Here is a 6,647-nt window from a genome sequence, read left to right on the forward strand (position 1 = left end):
TATAAAATCACCGAATAGTAAGCAGAATGAATATGGAAACGCTTCATAGTATTCAAGGGATTAACACTCACACACACACAAAAATAACACAACTTCCACTCACCCAATTAAAAAATATTTTGAGTCCATTTTTTATTGCAACCTTGCCTCATATTTCACACTCAACATAAAGCATAACAAGAGCATATTTTTTCACCACTAAAGAAGAAAGACTAGCTATGATCCTCGAGCTTCCCTTCACAACACACAGGTAAGCAAGGACAGGTAAACAACCACTAACAAGCCAATTACAACACCAGGCCAATTACTCAAAATTACTCACTGCTGGGCCAAGGAATTCACCACACATTACTCACCACTCACCACGAGTCACTCATTACGCTTTACTGTCATCATAAACTCTGAGTCATTTACAGGATTAATTTAATAACTCCACCTTGCCTTGTTTTTTCTTTGTGTGTGTGTGTGTGTGTGTGTGTGTGTGTGTGTGTACACTGTTTGATCTGGTGCAGTCTCTGACGAGACAGCCAGATGTTACCCTACGGAATGAGCTCAGAGCTCATTATTTCCGATCTTCGGATAGGCCTGAGACCAGGCACACACCACACACCGGGACAACAAAGTCACAACTACTCGATTTACATCCCGTACCTACTCACTGCTAGGTGAACAGAGGCTACACGTGAAAGGAGACACACCCAAATATCTCCACCCGGCCGGGGAATCGAACCCCGGTCCTCTGGCTTGTAAAGCCAGCGCTCTAACCACTGAGCTACCGGGCCGTGTGTGTGTGTGTGTGTGTGTGTGTGTGTGTGTTTAGATTGCGTGTAGTGCCTATTTCTCCTCCTCCTCCTCCTCCTAATTTTTTCCCACCTCCTTCCCTCCCATTGTACTCAGAATAATCTAATATGATGAGGCCTTTTCACGGTTCTTCCTTCGTCGTTTCGGGAACAAAAACAAAGATAAAAAGAATTAGAAAAAATAATAACAGGATGTGTGTGTGTGTGTGTGTGTGTGTGTGTGTGTGTGTGTGTGTGTGTGTGTGTGTGTGTGTGTGTGTGTGTGTGTGTGTGTGTGTGTGTGTAACAAAAGGTACAAGGTAGTGTTGATTAAAGGACGGTGCTTTGTAGAGTACCGTCTCTTTAACGCTTTTTACCATACTAGTGCAATGGTGGCTGGCTTTTGTGGTAATTCATAAAGTATTCATAGAGGATCCCTATGTTTTTTCCCCTTTTTTCCCCTGTCAATGGCATATGGATTACTGCATGGCTATTTACGTATTGTAATGTAATGCCTGGATGGGGGAACAGTCGCCATCAAAATGCTATAATTCATCCCTAAATTAGACACGTATTTTCCATAAATTTTACGTTTCAGATCGTTTCTCAAATAAATAGAATTTTAATGACATGGCAAAATTTATTGCATAATTTGGCCTTCCGGTGTGTTCGTCATTACCAGCTGAGTTGGCAACATTGTATTATTTTTTTTCTACCTCCCCAGTCACATTTCAACACATTTTTCCTACTCGTATATTCCAACAATTTTTCCTCGCGTTCCTCGTGTTATTTTCCATTACGAATATTTTTGCAGGAAAACATCGACACGCTCAATATGCTTCACTCTCTCCAGGCAGGCACGGGCGCGGCCACCAGGCGAGGAGACGGCCGCTTGACTCCACTGGGTTCACCTCATCACCTCAAAACCCACCAACTGTCACGTCTAGAAGGGAGACTAAGCACACCAAAGACTTACTATCACTGGGACTATTATCGCTATAGTTTTACATTGTTCCTTCAACGTTGCTTTATTTTGAGCTTCTTATTTCTTTTGATGAGACTGTATCAGGAAAATTTAGGATTATTACTGCTATTGTCACTGTTTCTAGCGATTTTCTTCTGAATTTAGAATGACCAGGAATGTTATCACTACTTTAAGCGTTTCTATTTTCCCCACGAGACTTTTAGAACTCATTAACAGGCAGCCTTTCTCACTATGATCACTATTTCTGGCGCTTTTCCTCAAGGACAAAAAAAAAAAAAAAAAAATGGTCAGATTAGAAGACTATTATTATTTATTTTTTTATATAGCATTTAATTCTTTAAGTATCATGGCGCCTTTTCCTATTCATTCTGCTTACTCTTTGGTAATTTTATACAGCTTCAGAACCTCATGTAAGGATTAAAATAGTGAAGACTGTGGCCATTAATCCTCTGACCTCCATAGACCTTCCTAATGTCAATAAAATCGTCTAATCACATCCAAAACTCAAAGTAGAATTGCGTTCCAATACTGAAGAGGTTAATTACTTTCCTTTATAGAAAAACAACTCTACTACCACTACTGCCACAACTACCACCACCACCACGACCCATCAGTATCCCTTCCCTTTAAATAACGACCTCCTTCCTTGCATACACAAACAAATCCACTGCCACGACCACCACCACCACCATCACCACTACAACCACCAGGCCATTAGTCCCATTTTCCCCTTCCATCAGGTCCTCCTTCCTTCTTCCCCTCAGCCACCTTCTCAGAGCTTGCCACAACCCAAACAAATCCCTTCTGCCACCCCTTCAGGAAAAATCTCCAGAAATTTTAGTGCCTTATGCAGAACTAACGACGTTTTAAGACAGGCGGCTGGCTTAGGAGGATTACGAGGAGGAGGAGGAGGAGGAGCAGGAGGAAGGGAAAGGGAAGGAGAACGATTAACTCAAGGTGAAGGATGAAGGAAATGAGGAGCAAGAGGAGGAACGGAGAGAAAGGAAAAGCAAAGGAGGAAGATAAACTGAGAAGGAGGAAGAAGAAAAGGAGGAGGAAGAAGTGGGGTAGAAAGAAGAGATGAAGGAAGAAGAGGAAATGAAGGAAGAGAAAAATGGGAACGGAGAAGAGGAAGGAAAGGAGGAGGAAGATCAACTGAAGGTGAAGAGAAAAAACTAGAGGAGGAGGAAGAAGAAAGAACACAAGAGAATACAGAGAAAATTGAGAAGAAAGAAAGGAGGAAGGAGATGACGAAGAATAAAGGAGGAAGAGGTGGAAAAGAAGAAAAGGAGGAGGAAGATGTGGCAGGATAAAAAGGAGGTGGTGGAAAAGGAGGAAAGAAGGAAGATAAGGAAAAGTAAAGGAGAAGATGGAAGAGGAAGAAAGAAAAGATAAAGAAGAGTGAAGAAGATGGAAAAGAAGGAAAGGAGGAAAAAGATGAAGAAAAAAGGAGGAGGAGGTGGAAAAGGAAGAAAAAAGGAAGAACATAAGGAATAAAAGAGAAGGAGAAGCAAAAGAAAGAAAGGATGAAGAAAATAAGGAGAAATAAAGGAAAACGAGGCGGAGGAAAACTAGGAAAAGGAAAAAGACACAGGAAGAGGACACACAAACACAAAGACACATACCCAGAACACTTCACACCCCATGACACGACACTGACACACCTACGCGTCTCTACACCACACACCACCACCACCACTACACACCCCACGCATGACAAACCGCACCGTAAACCCGCAAAAACCCACAATAACACAACATCACTAGCCAACAAACCACGCTCATCCATACAAATAGTTCATCCGATCCTTCCCTAACGCTTCCCTCCCGTCCCGCCGCCCCCGAACCGAACAGAAATCGGAAAATGCAATAAAAAAATAAATTCAGGCATTGGAGCATCGTTAGCCGGGTCCAGTCTGCGCCAAATCACGTAAACAAATGAATGTGCTTCGGTTCTCGCGATCTCGTTGCCTACAGGGTGGTGGTGGTGGTGGTGGTGGTGGTGAAGGTGGTGGTGGTGACAAGATATGGTCTGTATTCGCATATTTTCTTTTTTTTATTATTATTATTAGTGTATTAGATTATAAAAGGATGATGATGATGGTGGTGGTGGTGGTGGTGGTGGTGGTGGTGGTGGTGGTGGTGGTGGTGGTGGTGGCGGTGGTGGTGGTGGTGGTGGTGGTGGTGGTGGTGATGGTGGTGGCAAACAAAAAGACGAAGATAAAGAACATGATAATAATGTGTCTTTATTTTCCCCCCGCTAGGTTTTAATTCTAAATATAATAGTATAGGTTTTGCAGTAGTAGTAGTAGTAGTAGTAGTAGTAGTAGTAGTAGTAGTAACAAGTATAGATGGATATAAGTTTTCAGTTTAATAATTTTGCTACTCTGAAAATTGCTCCTCTCACATCTTCTCCCTTCCTGTCCCCCACACACACACACACACACACACACACACACACACACATTTTTCCTCCACTTTCAGCACACTTTTCCCTTCCCACCCCCCACTCCTCTACGACTCACCCTCTCCTAGTCTTCTTCCTATAAATTCCAGGACGGATATCAATTTCGCGACCCGAGAAACGCGTTGCCAACAGGTTACAAACGTGTCTGGCTCTTTTTTACGGCGCGGCACATGACATACTGCACGAGGCGACGAGACGAAAAATAATCTCATGGCAAATTTCCACGAATATTTGCTCATTTCAAGGTCATTTTCTGCCTCTGGTTGGTTGGAAGATGGTGCGGAAATAAGGAAAGGTAGGAAAAAAGAGGGATGGAAGAAGAGACAGATTTGTAAGGGAGAGGAAAATGGGAGGGAAAGAGAAAAGTGAGGGGAGGGAAGAGTGAGAGGAGAAGGAAAGAACACAAGAGAATACAGAGAAAATTGAGAAGAAAGAAAGGAAGAAGATGAGGAAGAATAAAGGAGGAGGAGGTAGAAAAGGAGGAAAAAGGGAAGAAGAGAAGGAAAAATAAAGGAGAAAGAGATGGAAAAGAAAAAGGAGGAAGATAAGGAAGGATAAAGAAGGAAAGGGAGGAGGAAAAGGGAGTGGTAAAGAAAAGAGAAAAGAGAGGGGATAGAAAAAGAGGGAAAGGAAAAAAAAGAGAAGGTCAGAGAAGAGAGGAAAAGAAGAGAAAGTGTGTAAGGGAGGAGGAAAAAGGAAAGGGAAAGAGAAGAGAAGAGGGAGAGGAAAGAATCAGAAAGTAAGAAAGAAGGAGACAGGTGTTTAAGGGAAGGAAAAGGGAAGGAGGGAAAGAAAAAGAGATGAGAGAGGAAATGGAAAGGTTAGACAGGTGTGTTAAGGAGGAAAAAAGGAAGGAAAGAAAAGAAGACTAGAGAAAGAGAAGGGAAGGCTAAATGAGGGAAAGAAGGTTAAGGAGATGAGAAAATAATGACGAAGGGAAATGAGAAGAAGAGAAGGAGAATAAGAGAGAATGGACGATGCAGTGTAGGAAAATTAAGGAATGAGGGAGGTGAAACAAGAAAAAATGTAAAAAAAAAAAAAGATCTAAGTAAAAATGGGAAAAATATAAGTGAAGAAATGCAAAAATCGAATAAAGAAGAAATGGAGAAAAAAAGACAAAGGGAAGAAAATGAATGAAAAAAGCAACAAAAGGAAGATACGGCAAAAATAACAAAAAATGAAAGAGATAATGGATTACATAAATAGACAAGCATTGAAGGAAAATAAGAGAAAAAAAGAAAAACGACTAAAAAGAAAAAGAAATAAAAGCAAACTCTAAAATTAAAGAAAAAACGATATAGGACGAGAGAGAGAGAGAGAGAGAGAGAGAGAGAGAGAGAGAGAGAGAGAGAGAGAGAGAGAGAGAGAGAGAGAGAGAGAGAGAGAGATATAAGAGAGAGAGAGAGATAAGAGAGAAATAAATATAAATAAGAGAAAGAGAGAGAGAAGAGAGAGAGATAAGAGATAAGAGAGAGAGAGAGAGAGAGAGAGAAATTAGAAAAGAATCTGAGAAAACTTAAAAAGAGAAAATAATAAAAACAGAGAGAGAGAGAGAGAGAGAGAGAGAGAGAGAGAGAGAGAGAGAGAGAGAGAGAGAGAGAGAGAGAGAGAGATTCACCTGTACCCACCACTCATTATTTCCACTAATTATCCACAGGTGAGTGGGAACTATGAAAGGAGAGGAAGTAAAAGGTTTTCGTTGCGTGACAGTTTCCTTTTCTTATCCTTCTATCAAATAAATGAATCCGGTGGTTGTCCTTCCCCCCCTCCTCTCTCTCTCTCTCTCTCTCTCTCTCTGGGTGTGTGTGTGTGTGTGTGTGTGTGTGTGTGTGTGTGTGTGTGCGTGTGTGATAACCTCTTTCCCTTATCACATTTATTTTCCCCCTCTTCCTTCCTTCCTTCCTTCCTTTTTTCTATCTTTCAATACTTTTTCTTATTTCTTTCCTCCCATCTCTCATCCCTCTTCTCTCCCTCTCCTGCCCTGCACCTCCACCTCCTCCATCACTACTTCTCTTTTCTCTCCGACATTCTCTTCTTATCTATCCTCCTTTCCTCCTTTTTTTCTCATACCTTCGTCATTTTTCCAGTTCTCCTTCTTTTATTTTTTTCCCTCTACGTCCTTGTATCTTCTTTCCTTCATTCCTTACTTTTTTTTTGCCGTTTCTCCTTTCCTTCTTACTTCTTCTTTATCATATTTACGTTTTTTTTCTATTTTTTGCGTCATGCTTTCTTCGTTTCTTTTTTTTTTATCATCTTTGACCTATTCGTTCCTTCTCTCCTTTCTCTTCCTTTATCCTTTCTACTTCATTCACCTGTACTGTCTTTCCTTCTTTCGCTTGTCTCTTTCTCTATATCTTTCTCATTTACTTCCTATCTTCCTTTCTTGCTATTCCCCTCCACCTATTTTATTTTTCCT

The 6,647-nt window shown here is 41.2% G+C and overlaps 1 non-coding gene across 1 annotated transcript; it reads right to left on the reverse strand.

The window, feature by feature from the left end:
- Positions 1-708: 708 nt before the first annotated feature.
- Positions 709-782, reverse strand: Trnav-uac. Its single transcript has one exon. It is a non-coding gene; the product is annotated as a tRNA-Val (tRNA).
- Positions 783-6,647: the final 5,865 nt, after the last annotated feature.

This window comes from Portunus trituberculatus, chromosome 33, assembly GCF_017591435.1.
Source record: "Portunus trituberculatus isolate SZX2019 chromosome 33, ASM1759143v1, whole genome shotgun sequence".
Lineage (NCBI taxonomy): Eukaryota > Metazoa > Arthropoda > Malacostraca > Decapoda > Portunidae > Portunus > Portunus trituberculatus.